We start from the raw sequence: 19,482 nt of genomic DNA on the forward strand, positions 1-19,482 counted from the left end.
GAAATTATTACTTTTCAAGGGTACAGGGTTCATATTTCTAACCCTGCAAGGAAACATTACAGATGCTGCAGCACATTTATGGATAGAGAAACATGCAATGATAGGAGTGAAAGTTTTCATGTCTTTGAGATTTTTAGGAGAGAAGAGGTGGGAGCCTCAAACTCCTACTCAGAAAGGAGAGGAGGAAAGAGTCCTCTGGGTTAACCTATAAACCCAGTAAGACCAGTACCACAGGATAGCAGCCTACAGAAGCCTGAGAAGCAAGTTTTGAGGCAAGGATAGATGGGGCACAGTCACAGCCATCAGTGGTGTAAATAGTTGGTGTTCAATAGCTTAAAAGGGTATGTGGGATAAGGGGAGGAAACGTTCTGCCAGCATAAGGACAGCAAATGTCAGCACTGAGGTTAATCACCTGGGGCTCTAATGAGCCTGTGGCAACTTCCCCTTTCAGAGTTTCTTCCTGAGAAATAAGGTGATAGGAAGCAATAATTTATTGTCAGACATCACAAAGATAAATCACCAGATTAATTACAAAAATCCAAGAAAAACAGACTGATGTCCTTCTCTTCCTTTTTTTTTTTTTTAAATTAAAATATTTCTATGCACAAAAAGGTAATGCCTGAAATAACAATCCTGTGAAGATGGGATTACAGAGCATTGCCGTGCTTCAAAATCATACTCTTTGAGTTATTTTTACCAATAGCTGAATCATCACAGAAAAGATTCAGAACAGGAAACAATCCACAGGTATATCTTAGAAGTGTTTTGCATTTAAAGTACTGTCCAGCTAAGAACACCTCACAGAAGCATCTTCTGTTTCTCTTGGCCTTTTTGACTAATCCTAAACTCTTTATAGCCCAGAAAAATCCTTGCAGGCACGCTCTGAGGAAATCCATAATAGGCAACAACTTCAGCAGCTCACAAGTCCTTCCTGAGCCCAGTTTGACTCCAGGGTGCAGTACTTGTGAAGGTCTTTGGAGTACTTGAACCAGCAATAAATCCTTGACACTGTAGGAGCAGGTAACTCAGAGATAAATGGTATCTGAACAGCAGAAAGGGGTATATTTTTTTTAGACAGCAGTGGATAATATTCTGGATTAAGTTTAACAGACTCCCCAGACAACACTGATATCCCCCCTCACACCCCCACAGGTCCCAATCCCACCAACAGGGAGCTGGGTAGTATGAAAGGAGCAGCTGCAAATATCCCCACTCTTCTTCTCCAGCCATGATCACACGTGTGGGACAGGAGGAAGCAAGCATGCCGCTGGAGGATGGAGCCATTTTCTTCATCAGAGCTGTTTGTCAGGCTTTCTGCACACACAAAGTCATGTATTGCTTCATGGACTATGATCTGACCATGTTTCCAGGATTTTTTGGGGGGGGACTTTCAAAGGAAGAAATTTTTCTTTCTTTGTTAAAGAAGTGAAAGCTAGAGAGTCTCTAAACCTATGACTCCAGGAGCTGGGGCTCTAGGTCTGATCTTGGCTCTTTTTTTGTTTGTTTGTTTGTTTGAATCATTTTTTCCTTCCACACTTGGTACCATGCACCTGTGGAAAGCTGCCAGGAGAACTGCACTGGCATGAGGGAGATCAGACCAACCAGCCATCAGTGGTGCTCATGGCAAAGGCTGTGTGGCAGGCAGGACAGCCCGAGACAGACCATCACTTTATTTTCCTTCCCAGAGGTGTTGCAAGTTATTCCCATGTCTGACAGCTCTTCTGCACCCTTCTCTATGTGAGAACCATATCAGGTTCTGGAGCCTCTTCTGAAATGAGCAAGAGCTACAGAAAAAACCTTCTCCAGAACTAGAGGTTCACTGTGTTCACCACATTTTACCATTATAGGAATACCTCTGAGAGCCTGAGGATTGTGCATCAAGTACACTAGAAAAATCTCAAGACTTTTTGTCAGCTGAAGCATTGATGTAAGTGGATGACATTAAACTGTCCTGAAAATTATGCACTTAAAGTTTTAAACACAGTGTTTGCTTCTAACGTAGGCAGTCTAAGTTAAGCGTTTTATGTGTTTTGGGTAAAATGTTATAATAACAGTGATGCAGTTAAGAACAAGTATTTTTTCAATTTAAACCTATTTATATACATTTGTTTATAAAAAAATGTCTTTGAGAAGAAAATTACTTACACCAGGGCTTAGCTCAACTGTGATTTTTTTTTTAGAAATTGTCATTATAACCCAGCAGGGGACTAAATTTTGAGTTTAAACATACTTAATAAAACTTGTGTTATTGGAAAGCTAGAAAGTTTCAGCAACAAAGACACTGTGCATATATATACATGTACCTACACGATTCAGTTTGAGCTAAAGACAGGAAGAAATATATTGTTCTGCAGATAGCAAACTAAGACAGAACATTTAGGCTAGCAAAAAAAAAAAAAAAAATCAGGGTAATCAGGGTAGAGCCTAGGACTTAGGTCCTCTTATTACCCACCTGATGCTTCATGCACCTGCCCCAAACTCCTTTTCAGGCAGAGAGAAGGGTGACAACAGATGCATGTCTGCACCAGCCTTTGCTCACATACTCTTTCTCTTCACATAGGTCAGTTTGTCAGAGAAAGCTTAATCAAAACAGCAAAACAGCAAAATCAATTACCTATGGACGCATCGCACAACAGAGGAACTGTTCATTCATGCCATTCTGTACATTGCCCCTTCCATACATGTTATCCATGGAGTTATGTCTAACTGCAATAGAAAAACAAATTAGTTGTTGTGAGTCCCTTTTCCTAACTACTAAAGCAGAAGATATGCAGGATAACAGCAGATTCCCCAGTAAACATCTAATTCAGCTAAATATTTTTGCACCACTGAAGTTTTCCACTGAGCCCAGTGCTAACGTGGCCTAAGCACAGTTTAGCTGTCCAGGCTTAGGATAAGTGGTAGCTGGCTGTCTGCTTTTTCTTCTTTAGACTAATTCTGTGCAAGTTTTCATATTGATTTTCACAGAAGCAGAAAGAAGTCCTTAAATTGGTATGTTTATAACAGTGATTCTTCAAAGAAGTTAAAAAACTTCGCATGGAATTGCCTCTTTTTAGAGCAGTTAATCTCAACCTATCACCTCACTGGCAATGTTTTCTCACATTAGGCTTTATTAGGATTTGCTGCTGACTCTGCAGAAAACGTAACATAGATGCAGAATCTGCTGACACACAAATCTTTCATAACAAGTAACACGGCTGCTACTCCAGCACTTCTTTGGGAAGCGGTAACATCTTGCATGACTAATTGATTAGCATAGAAAAGGTGTCCCTAATTTGCTGTTCTGTTGGATACACAGAATAACACAACTCTTCAATAACACAAGCAGGTCCAACAGATGAGCTGCCGTTTAAAATGCAGTTCAGACTGAATCAAGTATTGAAGGGCATTAAACTCTGCTTTCTGAGAAGGATGGATGAGTCAGGGCATTGACCAAGCATCTTTCAAAAAAACCCCCAAACCTTTCAAGATGATCTGGTTGCTTCCCTTAAGACTACAAATATGCCAGGCAAGCAATGTAAGATAAAACACACTTTTGCTTTTATAGTGGGTGACCAGTCTGAAGCCTACAGACCTTGTGTTGCCTGCATCACCTTTGGACTATGGAAGAAGTCTGAAGATATGGTGTTCCTCAGAGTCAAGTCACTGCAGCTGGAGCAACCACAAGGTTTCTCCTGGAGCAGGACAAACATCCCAGCACTCAGGAGACCAGAGCTGTCACCACTCAGGGGCTGAAACTGCAGTTGCAGATGCTATCATCCTCTCACCATTTCTCAAGATCTTCATACTGCTCCAGAAAAGTGCACAAGAGTGACAGAAGACCTGCACCACAGGTCTTCTGAGTCTGGCACAGAACAACTGCTCCTGAGTCTGGCACAAAATGAGACATCAAGATCAACACATGCATACAAGCACAGGGAACCACTCCCAAGCTTGGGCCGGAGCATTGCAGTTTAACCCAAGAGGTAAGGGGGCCAGCTCACTGACATGGAGCCATGCCATGGAATGTGAGTGCTCAGTGGGCCATTTCTGGTAAGCAGAACCAGCAGTGTGGGATTTTTCCCCTTGGCTAGCTGTCCTGGCCATGCTCCCCCTCAGTTAGTGTACACCTGCTTGCTGGCAGAGCATGGGAAACTGAAAAATCCTCAACTTAGGATAAACACTACTTAGCAACAACTAAAACATCAGTGTGTTATCAACATTCTTATCACAAAACACAGCACTATATCAGCTACTAGAAAGAAAATTAACTCTATCCCAGCTGAAACCACACAGCATAACCCAAGGCCATCTTTGGAAGATATCTACAAGCATCAAAGTGGGATTTAATTTTGTTGTGTGGCCCCTGGGCTCAAGTCAGACCCATATATTAGCTCTTTGTGATCCATGCCTTGGATATCCTGATCAAGAACTTTAAAGTGCATTAGAATACACCCACGGTGAGTTTTCAGTCTTTGAAGCTTTACAGACAAGTTGCACTCTAGTACCATCCACTCACTGATGCAATTACCGGGTTGCATGAGATGAGCGATGCAAACTACAGGAAAGGTATCCCAGAAGAGGAAAAAGAAAACTTAGTCCATGGCTGGTAAATTGTTCAGTACAGAGATCCAAAAAACAGACAGCAGGGAGGGAGAAGAGAGATGAGGAAAGAGATAAATATGTGTGTGTTCCTTCTATTGAAGAATCTGATCCAACCCTCTCCACAACTAATGACTCCTTTTTCAAATTACAAACTGTTCCTGTGTTGAAGACTTGAATGGGAAGTTCACCTCTGAGCATTTGGATGTTAGCTGGAAAAATTCACTGTTATCATTAAGAAGATAGATATATCCAGAAATAGGCACAGATTTCAAGAGGATGCTATTGTAGCAATTGCCTTTTAGTAACTTAAACTCTGACATCTGTAAGAGTTTCATGTACTCATGCAGGCAGACCTACAATCTGCTAAAAACAATTAAAACTAAGCTGCTTCTTAAGTGCATTGAGGGCAGTCCTTCTCATGCAGACATGGCACTTCAAGGGACTGACTGTGATCCCCTGCTCTGGGATGTCTCCCACAACCTGTTTAATGCTGCAGAGCTGTCCGTTAAGGTCCAACACACAAACTGGGCAACAGGCGGAGGTCAGAAACACCAGGCAGCAGCAAATTGGACACACAAGCATTTGTACCCTCCTTGTGATTTCCTCCAGCCAGCAAAGGCTGAGAAATGCTCCATAACTACCTCTGCCCCGTACTCACACGGATGGAACCCAAATGGAGTCAAGTCCTGCCGTAGCAGAGAGTGGTAGGAGAGCAGTACAGCCCCTGCTCCACAGATCAGTGGAGCCAGTACTTCAGAGCAACCCAGGCATTTGAGAAAGGCCACCGCTGGGCATTTCCCCCTTCCAACAGGGCAGTTTGGGGTTAGGCACCCTGGGGAAGACACTGATTGAATGCACTTACCATTGGGACAACTGCTTGGGAAGTGGCCAACCCTCTTTGCTTCAGGCATCACCTAAAGAGACCTGCTGAAAACTATACCTTCCCTTATAATCTGCAGATTTGCTAAGTTATATCCATTTTTTTCTCAGGTAAACATTGTGCTTTACTTTATAAACTCTGTGACACCTGCAGCACCCCACTACAGGACTGGCTGTTTGCCATTGTATCCCCTTCACCTTTGTTCTTGCTAGATAAAAATGAACGACTCCTCTTGAATTTTTTTATGACAGGGGTATGAAGAGGGCTCAGGGGAAGGGAAATACTGTGTGCCACTGATGCAATTAGAATTTCTCTTCTCTAACAGTGGGGGACCAAGAATTGCTCACAGCATCCTAGATGCACTGGCAGGCAAAAACTCTGCAACTGCTTGACATTGCTCATTTGTTTAATTTATTTCAAAATCATAACTGTTACTTTACTTCAGAAGAAATTAAAGTTATTAGGTTATGTAAACCCCATCTTAACATAAGGCAGATAATCAAATCAGCTTCTTGAAACTCAGAGTGTCTGTACATTTTAGCCAACAATTTGTTTTGACATTGCTTTATGACAGCAGCTCTCCTCAGCTGTATCACCTAATTATTTAACATCTACTTCCTTAACTTATTTCCATATTTCCAAATGCAGCTCAAGTTAACTATAGATTGTAGAAATCACTTCACCTAAACCAGTTACCCAGCTGCTTGGGTGTGACAGGAGCACAGAGCAGGCTACAGTTTTCCAACTTCACATGTGAAGAGAAAAAAGTTGCTTCTACAGTCAGTGCTGTCAATCTAAAAAAACCCATCACCCTCAGAATGCATTTAAGAATAGTCCCACAAATAGGAGTATGAGTGGTTGTAGCCATAATAATTATCTCTGTAATAAATATTACTTTCATTTCTGAAGACCACAATTTGTGCTTGCACTGTAGCTCCTTTGCATTCAGTAATCAAATAACTCAGGGCAAGGTTTCCTCCATAATGAAGAGCAGCAGTTGACTGTGTACTGCTGAATCTAATTTCCATCAGAAAGATATAATTGCTGCCTCACTTTAATTTCTGGTTACAAAACTGGAAATCATCAATACAAACCAATTTGAACGAGAAACACACACATTTTTCAAGTGCTTTTTGAGCTACAGATCACACAAAAATCATCTGGTTCTTAATTACATCAATCTCACTTATCTTCATCTCGAAATAGACACAAGCTAGACCTAAAGAAAACAGCAGACTTAAACAGTTACTAAATCTTCTGGAAAAACAGAATCCTGTATCTTTTCTTGGATACAGGATTCCCACCCTGCTGTTTCCAATCAAACAACTTTGAGATTTTTCTCTGCTAGGAGTAGAAATATACATTTAATAAGCATAAACCTAATGCCCCCTGTTGGTTAGATATAGCTAAAACCCTAGCCTATGCACACAGGGATTCCTCCATCTCCTACTGCTAACAAAAGCATTTTACAGAACATTTAAGATTTCACATGGGCACAGAGATTATGCTCTAGATTCAGATAGATGCATTTCTCACCTCCTCTACAGGCAAGGAGCCACATCCTGGTACACATGATGCTCCTGCGCCTACAAAGCCAGACCTCATCACAGGAGTGGGATGTCCTGCAGGCTCAAACACTGTATATGGCAATCAGCTGTCATACAGCCTAGGGCCTCTGCATTACCTGTTAGAGTAAGCCAAAATGCTAATTGTGGGTCAGGTGTTTAAAACAAAAAAGACTTCAGGTTTTCAGGTTTTCCATAACACATTTTGTTAGTTCCTGAGGAGACACCCAAACTGACAACCAACAGCATCTTCAGCTGGGTAAGTTTTCTGTATTTGTTTTATCCTAAATTCAGAATTACCCTTTATTTTTAAAAAGTCCCAAAACAAAATTACCCAAAATTAAGTGAAGCTTTTTCACCAAAAAATTTCTTTGGCTAACTGAGCAAAGTGCTTCGCCCAGCTCTGGACAGCAGAAGATGCTAAGAGACTCCTGCTACCTGCCGTCTCAGGAGCAGTAACAGAGCCAATAATTTCAAAGGTGAGACTCACTTCTGCAAGTGACAGGAGATTGCTTGCACCCAGCTCTGTACCTCTACCTTTCAGCAAGAATTACAGCCAGCTGCTCACAGGTCCCTCCTAGCTGCAGCCACAGCCCCAGAGGAGGGTGCTGGGCTGATCCTCCATCGCTAGCTGAGCATCTGTCCCTCAGAAAGACACCACTCAGTATGGAAGTGGTAAATAGCTCAGACCTGTCAAGCAGAGCGAAACACAGAGACCATTCCTTTGTCTTGACCTGGAAATAACATCAGAACTGGAGACACACAGCAGGAATTATCATCCTCTCACATTTTGCTGCAAATGCTGTCATTAAAATAGTTATATTTGTGAGGAGTGCTTTGGTGTCTCCTGTTCTTTGGGTCTGTGATATTACAGACTCTGGGTTCATCACAAAGGAAGCCCAGAGCTGGCTACCAGCACATGCCAGCCTCTTCCTGGAGATACATTTGGTCTCCACCATACAGATGGCTAAACTGCCGAGAGCCTAAGTGACTTCCAGAGTTATGCTGTGAAACCAGAGCACAGCCAGGAAGAGGAGAAGCCATAAATCCCATTTCATTCCCTTGCCTTAGCTCCTGAAGCAGCTGCCTCTCACTGGGGGATAATCTAGCCTCTGTCTTCAGGTTAAAAGCATGACAAGTGATATCAGGATCAGGACCAAGAGGGATGAAATAAACTGTTTATGAGATGACAGAACATTGAAATGCAGGGGAACACCAGGAAGGCATTTTGTGACTGCTGGTAGCCCAGCAGATCCCTATCACTGAGCAAACATGGCAGGGCCTTGGGCACTCCCTTCACCCTTTCCAAAAAAATAGGAAGCAATCACATTCCCAAACAAGTCTCATCTCCCTCAGCCACACCACACACAGCCAAAACCAGTACCTTTGGCTTGTCCTGCTTAAAGGACAACAGAGCTATTTCTTGCCACGTGCCTTAATTCTCTGTACCTGGCTGGCAGAGCCACTCCTCACCCGTGCTGGGTACAGCTTTCCTCAATCCATCAGGTCCACCTCCTGCCAGGCTGTGAGTAGCACCCATGCACAGCAGGACCCTGTGGTGCTGAGACCCCTGGGCACCCAGGATGAGAGCCCATGAGCCTCGCATGAGCCACTCAGCCACACAGCTCCTGCAGAGTACCAAGTGTCACCTGAGACCAGAGGCACCGAATCTCTTTCTGACTGTGGAAGGTCCCTGGAGCTCTGCCTCTGTGTGTCCACAGCAGCTATCACCACAGTGACATGGGGACCCCCTCCCTGGGCATAAACCCCTCAGGAGCTCCATAAGCTCCAGCACCAGCCACGCTGCAATGGGACATGCAGCTCCTGCAGCACTGGCAAAAACAGGCCCTATGTGTCCAATTTTTATTATTTACACAAGTGATTAGGAGGAGGGTGGGTTGGTGCTCATTCAGTAACCCAGATCTCATCCTACCTAGATCAGAGGGGCAGCCAATGCAGGTTTTGATATTGCACCCTGGAAGCTAATACTGGTGAGGAAAGCCTTGGCGTACCCACCCTCCAGTCACCTCAGTCCTCTGCTGGGCTTGGCCTAAGCCAACTTTCATAGCCAAAGTCTCCCGGTTCCCCATCTCTGGCATAGCTGATCTGTGCCAGAACTGTAAGTGATAAAACATACAAGTTTCTTAATTGCAATATTGCATGGATAAAGATGGCACAACTGAAATGATGATATAAAACATGGGCAATGTAGAACCAAGCTTTCAGCATTTCTTTGAATCAAATCCAGAAAAGCCTCATCACTGAAACAATTTTGCAATATCCAGTTGTTCCTTCAACAAAAGCAAATGCAGTTTCCTCTCTGCTCTTAATTTGAAGGCATCCTACATTAGATTATTTTTTTGGACATTCATCAATGAAATATAAACTCTGTCATTAATTAGTCAACAATATTCCTTTTCTGGTTTTGACATAAAACCACCTCTACTGAGCCACTCTTGAACTAGGATTATTTGGATAGAATTAAAATGTTGTTTCAGGTTCTGTGATAAAGGTTTGGGGATCTTTTTGCTCTTTCTGGCACTCCCCCCTCCTGTCATTTTAAAATAAATTCAAGAAATCTCATCAGTGATAGGAGAGAGAGAGAGAGAGGAGATGCTGAGAAGAGTATCTGGATTTAGCCGTTGAAGTGTTTTGTGTAATCCAGTCTGACTTTATTCCATGCTGGGGAACCTGATGTTTATCCTCATATGTAGTCTTTTGTGACCTCTAAGACCAAAGATAAGAAGAGCAAAGTTCTTAAAATAATGCGGTGTCATATCTAAAATATTCCTGTAAATCTGCCTTTGAAGCTGGAGGGAGGGAAGGAGAATCCAATTGAACAAAAGCTTTAAAAAACATATGTGATATGCTACAAATGTATGTAACCTCTCAATGAAGCTGGAAAAAAAAGAGCAAAGAAACACCTGCAAAGCAGCAGTGCAAATGGTATGTGATGCAAGCAAACAATAAAGAAACTCTCGCAGCCTTTAAGGACATCAAGTGAAATGCAGAATGCTCAAAGTTGCCTTGGCTCAATCTCTGCTTGATTTGAATTTCAAGCTCTGATGTAAAAAATCTTAGTCTCGATGCAAGTTTTTGAAGTCCTGCAGGACTGACTGCCTGCATACTTTTGCTTTGAAGCTGTCTAAAGCTTCCCCTGTCATCACTGTTTCACATTAAAATATATATTATCCATTGCAGGACTTAGCAAATAGATTTTCAGCTCTTCTATTTCCGCACCCCCGAGCCAGATTGTTTTCTTCAGGCTCCAAGTATATGCAGATTTAATGGAGAGATCTTTAAAAAAAAAAAAAAAAATGTTTTCCTTAGAGAAAAGAATGTTAAAAGCCATTTGTTGTCTCCTGCTGGCAGATTTTTGCCAGCAGACCCAGAAAACATAATATAATCAGAATGATCTATGCTGTACAGCAAAACTGTCTGCCTCTTCTAAACCATTCTTTTGTCCTGGTTGCATCAAATCCTAACACTTAAGTGTTTCCATGATTTTAGCTGCCTTCCAGTTGATGCCCAAGCCCAGTCCCATGAATTGAGCAGAAGACAGTGAAGGCACATAATAGTTAATATCATGGACTCTGCTGCTTCCCTGAGGCCTGTGTTTCAGGCTCAGTGCTGTGTCCTGGCCCTCACCCGAGACCGGTGATCCCTCTGCCAAGCTCCAACAGCTCCTGCATCCTCCCAGCTCACACAGAATACATTTGCCTTTCCCTCCTTTTGCAGCCGTGTCTTTCTCCCTCCACCTCACGCTTCTACTCATTCCACTCTCCTACTGCTTTCCTCCTTTTTGTGACACAAACTCCTGATCTCTTGCCTCTTAAACTCTTCTTGGACTTAAGTCCTCCACCTGCCTCTTCCAATGGTGGAACAGATTCAGAACAGATAAACACAACGGATTTACAAAACAGCACTGCAACTTAATCAACCACCAAACTTACCCAAGGGTGTGATGCTTTCCCAAAGGAAGAAACACATTCCTGTCTTTCATGTTGTACATAATGAGTAATAGCATTTAGGGTCTGAAGATGATCTTTACCCATCACCAATTATAAGAAGATTTTAGGCAAAGCATTATGTGTTTTAGAAATGTAAATACACTGTGAGGAATCGTGAGCTGGCATAATCAGATAGATCAGCAAGGAGCTGTGTCAGTGAGGAACACCCTTAAAAGAGATTAGAGCAACTTTAACTGCATCATGAGCAGGTGTGTCTCAGTTATTCCATCGCCTTTGCTTAGGAGGCTGAATTCCACTTACTAATTGAAAAGGAAATAACACAGCTCTGCTTTTAATGAATAAGATTTACTAATCCCAACCTGTGCAGTCCAAACAGAAACTCAGTGTAGAAAGTATCAGCTCCAATTATTTTTTTTTTTCCAAATCTTCTGTGTTTTCCTTTACCTACTAATTTACTTCTCAAATCCTTCAGCTCCAAGTCATCCTTATGTTCTGGAGCCCTAATGATGGTAATAACCCCAGAAACCCAGACCCTCTATAATATCCCTTGGACAAAACAGTGAATAACCACACTGCAACACCCCATATCTGAGGAGGCTCACAGTTCTTAAGGAGTTTGTTACAGCAGCTTCACAATCTGGTTCTCTGCCACTCATTTTGCATACTCACCTGCCACTCTTCCTCTCACCCCTCCCATAGTCCTGAAAATCAATGTCTACTAATGTTATTTGCCGTTGAAGAAGGACTGGCTGCAAAATGCAATCTCTGCTTCCTCAGTCTCCAAATTCAACTGTAGGCCTCCTCCTCCACCAGCCTATCTTCACATCTGCCTCTGCTTACTCCCCCCATGCCTCCAGAAACTTCTCTTCATCGGTTTCTTTTCCCTCCTCTCTAAGAAGACATCCCTATACCTCCTCTTCTTTTTCCCAAATACCGTTTCAGCCCCATAAATCTTCCCACGTGATTTAATCCATCCCCATCCCCTCCCTGTCCGGCATACAGGAGCTCAGCTTCACACACAGGACCAGAGCATCACCCCTTGTTTCCCTTTGGTGCTGCAAATCAACTTCCTCTCCCCAGCACTCACATACAACCTGCCATCCCTTTGGAGCTGAAATGACCCAACTGCTTGCAGTATTTACATCTATCCAGCAGGTCTTGGTAGAAAACATTTGAGCAGCTCTGGTTTATATCCTTCTGAGGTTTCTTAAACTGCTGCCCAGCTTTAATTAACTTGTCAAGCCCCTAGACTTTCTGTATTACTCCCTATTCCCTTGTTAACACAGCTTACTTACTGATGTTAGCTCTTCACAGCTGCTTTGCATTGTGGAGACATTTTCACTAGGTTCATGGGGATATCTAAAGCTGTTCTCTTCAGCTGAGGCCCCAAATAACTCAGACCCTGTGTGCAAAGGTGACACTGTTTTATGCTGATTTTCAATTTCCTCCAGTTTTCTTAGCTCAGAGCATCTCAAATGGCAGATTTTGAGGAATTAATATGAATCTGGAGCATAAGTAAATTTTGCTGGAAATTCACCAAGCTCCAAGACACATGATGTCTTCCACATTCCTGCAGGACATCTCATATTTCTTACTGCTTTCCCAGGCTCTGAGGGACCAGCGTGTCAACGACGGCACGCGATTCTGCCTGGGCCATCGGAGGCAGAGGCTGAGTACTGCTTCCTGCTGAGGGGATTGCCATGAAACAACACAGAAGACCTTAATAAATAATAAAAATATTGGCAAACTTACTTGGAGGGTGCTGGTGAAAAATAGGCATAGCTTTATTTTACATCCTTCCAGGATTCCTCAGGCAGCTGTCCGATTCAAACTAACTTAAGACATTTGTTAAGATGACATGTCTTTTTAAGTTATAGTTTCTTTTTTTTGAAAGGTGTTTTGAATAAATGGTTTTTCACTTATCAAATGTGAAACTTTTACTATAAAATTTAGAAAAAAAAAAAAAAAAAAAAACAAAACCCACAAGCCAGAATAATGTACAGGTTTATTTAGGCAGCTGGAATATTTTCCAGGCAGGCTAACACAAGGCAGCATGCAAACATACCACTCCAGTTCCATCAGTGTGAACAGAGCTAATCCAAATAGGATCAGGTAAGGGTAATTGCCTTTCAGTACAGTTAAACCAGATTATTTAGCCATCTGCAGAGAGGTCTTTCCATTTCTAACAAGCATGTGAGTAGTTCTTTAGCCAAATTGAACCTACACTGAAGCACTACCCGTGGAGCAGATGTTTGTCCTGACAGTGACTGTACCAAGGAGGTGGAGAAGCATTGACATGTCTCCTCTTCTGGGAGTCACAACCTCTTAGGGGGTCCACATATTTCTAATATGAAGTTTTCCAAGACTTCTACAGCCAGATGATCCCCTGTAAGTGCTGTAGCACTCTGAACCATTGCATTAAACTTTCCACTGGACTACTGCTACTTCATGCTCACCTGGTCCAAACCCTGAGTATGCCAGCATGACACCTGAGACTGAGGAGGATACAGGGATGTTTCTAATTCCCTGGCAGCAATGAAAAATGATAATTTGGGCAATCTGATTAAATAAAATACATGAAACTAACCCATTGTTTTTTCTGCATTTTAGAGCAGCTCTTGCAAGTAATTTCATCAAGAGAAAGTCAAGCCACAAATGATCTCATATGACCAGAACCAACCACAAATGGTTTACTGTTCTTGTTGTTATTTAATTAAATATGTGAACCAGTATTAAGCTTTTAAAGGGATTTTCATGAGGTTTTATGGCATGTCTTTTTAATTTTTAATGGTTGCTTTCAAAATGTGGCAGTTTCCAGAGTTACATGGGGGCTGTACCTAAATGTACCATCTTTCTGTTTTAATACACTCTATTCTTTTTGAGTTTCACAGACAAACTTTGGCACGCAGATTAGCATATCAACAAGCTGTTTTATTTTCTGCCATGATGTGGAGCCAAGGTAGCTCCAAAACTCAGGTGTGTTGGTGCTGAGACACGTGTTAGAAGCAGCAAAGCTGTTGTGGTTCTATGACATGGAATAAAAACATGTGGACAAAAAACTGAGATACTATCTGTGGTGGATTGACCTTGTCTGGATGTCAGATACCCACCAAGATGTCTCATCACTCCCCTCCTCAGCAGGACAGGGTGGAGAGAAAATAAGATGGAAAAAAACTCGTGGGTCAAGATAAAGGCAGTTTAATAAAGCAAAAGCAAAGGCCATGTGAGAAAGCAAAGGAAAACAAAATGTTTATTCTCTGCTTTCCATCAGCAGGTGATATCCAGCCACTTCCTGGGAAGTAGGGCTTCAGCAGGAGTAGCAGATGCTCCAGAAGACAACTGTCATAATGACAAGTGCCCCCCACCCCTCCTCCTTCCTCTTAGCTTTTGTTGCTGAGCAGACGCCACAGGGTATGGAATACCCCTCTGGTCAGTTTGGGTCAGCTGTCCTGGCTGCGTCCCCTCTCAAGATCTTACACACCCCCAGCCTATAGTGATGGGGGGAATGTTGAAGAGACAGGCCTGGTGCTGCGCCTGGACCACCCAGCAGTAGCCAGCACACTGGTGTGTTATCAACAACTTTCCAGCTACCGAGACAGAGCACAGCCTGAGAGGGCTGCTGTGGGGAAAATCAGCTCCACCTCAGACAGACCCAATACACTACCCCAGATGAAAGACCCATTGCCCTGTTTCCAACAGTGGCCAAGAACAGATGTATGGAAAGGAATATAAGAACATAGCAGGCATATCAAGATATGATCCCAGGTGTCCAAACCTGGGATATTTCACAGTTCAGGAGCTTCCTAAGCCAAAGGTGTTTTCTCTGCATTTAATATCCACAGGAAGGTTATTCTTCTATGAGTTTGTCTACCTACTTTTTGAACACTGAGCCAGATATCTGAACCAAAAATTTTGTTTGTTTATAATAGCTAATCTGAGGGCAGCAGCTTTTTTTTAAAAAAAGAAAAACAATCAAGTATAATAGATCTCATTATTGATGCACTTGGGTTCCAGGAAAACAAAACCAAAACAAACTATACCAAACAACATGCATTTGTCAAAGAGCTAACTCTTACACTTATAAAGATAAGGAATTGGCTGGATGGTTGCACTCAAAGAGTTGCAGTCACTGGCTCAATGTCCAAGTAGAGAGCGGTGACAAGTGGTGTCCTCAGGGGTCGGTGCTGGGACCAGCACTGTTTAACATCTTTGTTGGTGACATGGACAGGGGGATCAAGGCACCCTCAGCAAGTCTGCCGACAACACCAAGCTGTGTGATGTGGTCGACATGCTGGAGGGAAGGGATGTGCCATCCAGAGGGACCTGGACAGGCGGGTCTGTGTGAACCTCATGAAGTTCAACAAGGCCAAGTGTAAGGTCCTGCACATGGATCAGGGCAATCCCAAGCACAAATACAGGCTGGGTGAAGAGCAGATTGAGAGCAGCCCCGCAGAGAAGGACTTAAGGGTCCTAGTGAATGAAAAACTGACTATGAACCAGCAATGTGCACTCACAGCCCAGAAAGGTAACAATATCCTAGGCTGCATCAAGAGAAATGTGGAAGTGGTTGAGGGAGGTGGTTCTCCTCCTCTACTTTGCTCTCATGAGACCCCACCTGGAGTCCTGTGTTCAGCTTTGGGCCCCTCAACATAAGGAGGACATGGACCTGCTCAAGCAGGTCCAGAGGAGGGTCACAAAGTTGATCAGTGTGCTGGAGCTGAGACAGTTGGTGTTGCTCAGTCTGGAGAAGAGAAGGCTCTGGGGAGACCTTATAGCAGCCTTCCAGTACTTAAAAGGGGCTACAGGAAAGATGGGGAGGGACTCTTTACCACAGGACAAGGAATAACAGTTTTGACTGAAAGAGCATGATTTAGATTAGATGTAAGGAAGAAATTCTTTACTGTGAGGGTGGTGAGACACTGGCACAGGTTGCCCAGAGAGGCTGTGTCTGCCTATTCCCTGGCAGTGTTCAACGCCAGGTTGGACGGGGCTTTGAGCAACCTGGTCTAGCAGAAGGTGTCCCTGCCCATGGCAGGGGGGTTGGGACTAGATGATCATTAAGGTCCCTTCCAACCCAAAACATTCTGTGATTCTACAATAAATATCAAGGTGTAAATAACAAGACCCTTTTCTATAACTCCTACTGGCAATTTCCAGTAAGAGTCCTTGCACACAATGGGGAAAAAAAAAAAATCAAACCAAACAAAAAAAACCCAACTGAAAATTCTAATTGCACACAGTTTATTCTTTATTTTTAGTTTGAACAAAAAAAGCTATCCCATTTCAATCAGAACTACCAAGCTCTGTCTCAGAGGACAAAAATATCCCATAGAAATGGATGCTGTCAGAGATAAAACATCACTTAATGTTTCTTGATCTTTTTTCACTGTTTGTGAAACATTTTCCCAAAATGAACAAATTTTGTAACCCAGGTAACCCATAACTGCTGACCACTCCTGGGGCAGCCACAGTACCACTGAAATGCTATTAAATGTCCAAGGATAGCTCAGCATCTGGCAATGGTTGGGCTCTACATTTCTTACCTCACAAATGCTGCCCAGCCCAAACAAAATTTATTTATGCCTGAAAATACCTCCTTCTAATTGTTTTCCCCTGCCAGAAACCATCTGATCAAGAAATCTGTATGGGGTATATTTTCTCTTGGTCTGTATTTAACCACAGTAGCATATTTCTACAGGAACATCACTATGTTTTATAGATGTGCTGGTGCTGCCACAAGCTTTTCTCGTTATTGCTTCCAAAAGCTTATGGTCAGAGCCAACCACAGCTTTTCCTGTATAAGTGCTCGCAGCTAGATGTAGGCAGATGTCGCCGTATGGTATGGGATACATCCTTTCCAATCTGTGCATCGTTTACTTTTGCAAATGCAAAACTTCTGAAAGGATAAACAACTGATTTCCCTCTTTTGCAGCTGTATAACTCCAAGCCTTTGCACAGATGCATCCTTTACATCGTGTTTCAAGTTAATTGGCAAACCTTGAAGGGAAAGGATGCTTTTGGCATCTCTGAATCATAATGAAATGCTTTTTATAGACATGCGGCTTTCCAATGACTTTAAAGATCATTGTGGTTTACTCTTTGATCACACACACAGTGCAGACAAACTTGAGGTAAGAGTTTTCGTATCAATTCCACGTAAGAAAAGAGGCCACCCAGAAGGGCCAGCTGAGCCTTGGACCCTGGTTTTGGAGAACAGAAGTAAGCCTTTTCATATCATATATATCATGTCGATGATATCATATTTTATCTTAATACAGAAACAGTTACAGAGTCAACTTTTATCCTCAGCTCCCTGGAACCTCTGTTTGTTAAAGGATCAAGCCAGTACATAACATTTCAATAAGACTATTTTTCTTCATATTATAATAATGTTACATTCTTATTCAATGCTCTTTTTTTTTTTTTTTGAACTCTGTTGTGTTAGTTGAGCCACCATTGTTTGGAAGACATTAGGTTATTGGTTCTGCCTTTGAAGCAAGACACACTGAGGGATTAGTTTCTTTTATTATGCTATAAGCTGTTCCCAACTAACTGCTGCTTCTTTTGCCATACAACCCCTCCTGCAGAACCTGTGCCACATGATTTTGGCAAGCAGGAATTGCTGTCAGACTTCCATGGCCTTAAAATTCACTTCCTCTTTGATTTTCATCTTTGTTCTCTTTTGCCTTGTTTTGATGCCTTTTAGCTTCTGAACAACCCACACAGAGTGAGATGCAATCAGATGGAGAGTACCCTCCAAAATATTCATCAGGCCATTTCTGCAAATGACTGCCGGAAGCAGGATTGAAGCAAGTAGGTTTCCCAATGGGTTACATGCTCATTTTTGTATAAGATCCCTTCACTACTTCTGAGCATGATCCTGAGCCCCATAAAGGCCACCTGTGACAAGGCAGAAAGCTGATGGCTCACCTCCCTTCCTTCAGCAAGGGCCTCTCTACCTGGCAGCCGTGGTTAGCACCCAGCATGGAGGGATAATGAGCTCCGCTCCTGAGGACGGCAGCATGGCTCATCCTCCCCACCAGCTCCCTTTATTTATTCAGCAATAAAATCTTTAAATCCTTTAGTCCTGATGAGCTAAAAGGACTAACACAGCCTGGAGTGGGGACAGCTTCTCAAACTGTGGTGTTGTTCACCCTTACAGTCTCCTTGGAAACTTTTCCATCATATGAGGGGGTGTCATTCCACCCAAAAGTCCTTCTCTTTCCATGCTATGGCAGATGACCTTCCTGCATATCCCTCTACAGCCTTCAATCCACCCACAGGGGTGAGGAGTCGGCAGGACAACATCTGGTGCTTTGCAGGTTCAGTGGATAATACTTGACCTCAGGCTCCTCCAGTGCTCACAGCTGAGGAAGACCTTGGGGAACGTGGCCAGTGTCCCATTAGAGCATTTTGTGAGGTCAGGGAGGCCAGAAATAGTGACTGCCACTAGCTATGGCATGGAAACCTGCTCCAAACTTCATCAGGAGGGTAAACAAGATACCCAGAAATGGTGAAATTTGGAGAATTTTCAGCCAACTTGCTACTGTTCTCCAAAATTATCTTCTTGCGATTTTTGTCTGTGAAATGTTTCTACCACAAAGCCTCACGTAAGCACCTGAAATAGGGACTAAATTAGACCACTTGCTTAACTAATATATATAATCCAGCTATGAGGCAGAGTATACTCACTACTGTGACTGAAGAGATTAGTTTTGAAAATTTTACCCATACAGACATAATTCTATTTCAGGGTATTTGAAAACAGTCATGGGAAAAAGATAAGCAAGCATGTGTCACAGGAAGTGAAAAACCCCCACTTTTCATTCAAACTGCCTATGGGCACAGAATATTGCAGCCCATCATCTTCCTAAGGTAATTTTTTTAAAGTTTTCCCACACAACCACAATGAAGCTATCTCTGAGGTTTTACACAGATCCCCAGTTGGTGTAAGACAGTGTGATCTCCAATAACTCTGTTTATGTTAATGGAGGATTTGGCCAAAGGTGTTAAAATATTTACTGCAGAGACACTCACAGATCTGTTATAATTATGCTTTATCTACTGATCAAACCTCTTACTGTTCCCAGTGCCTTAATTACTAAACTTGGATTTCTTCCAGGCAGAGATAAACACCAGTAGACAGATGGGGGAAAAAAAAAGAATAATTTAACATTTCCCTCGAGAAACAACAGAGAAGAAATCATTTAACAATAACCAGAATTAAGCAAAGATTAAGATGTTCAGTAGTCATTGCTCAGGAACAAAATCAGACATGCTAGAAAGGGGCTCCAGCCATGTTACATCACTGTGTACCCAGCTGGTCCCTGGTGCCTGCTCACTGAGGTTCCTCTTGTCCAGGATAAAAATAACCCTTTTTACTGGAGTTTTGACACATCTTATGTGGTCTGTTCAAAGGCCTGGTACAAGACACCATTGGGAGATTTTTCTTGTCATTCTACCTGAGGTTTTACCTTCTGAT

This window comes from Athene noctua, chromosome 6, assembly GCF_965140245.1.
Source record: "Athene noctua chromosome 6, bAthNoc1.hap1.1, whole genome shotgun sequence".
In the NCBI taxonomy this organism is placed as follows: Eukaryota; Metazoa; Chordata; class Aves; order Strigiformes; family Strigidae; genus Athene; species Athene noctua.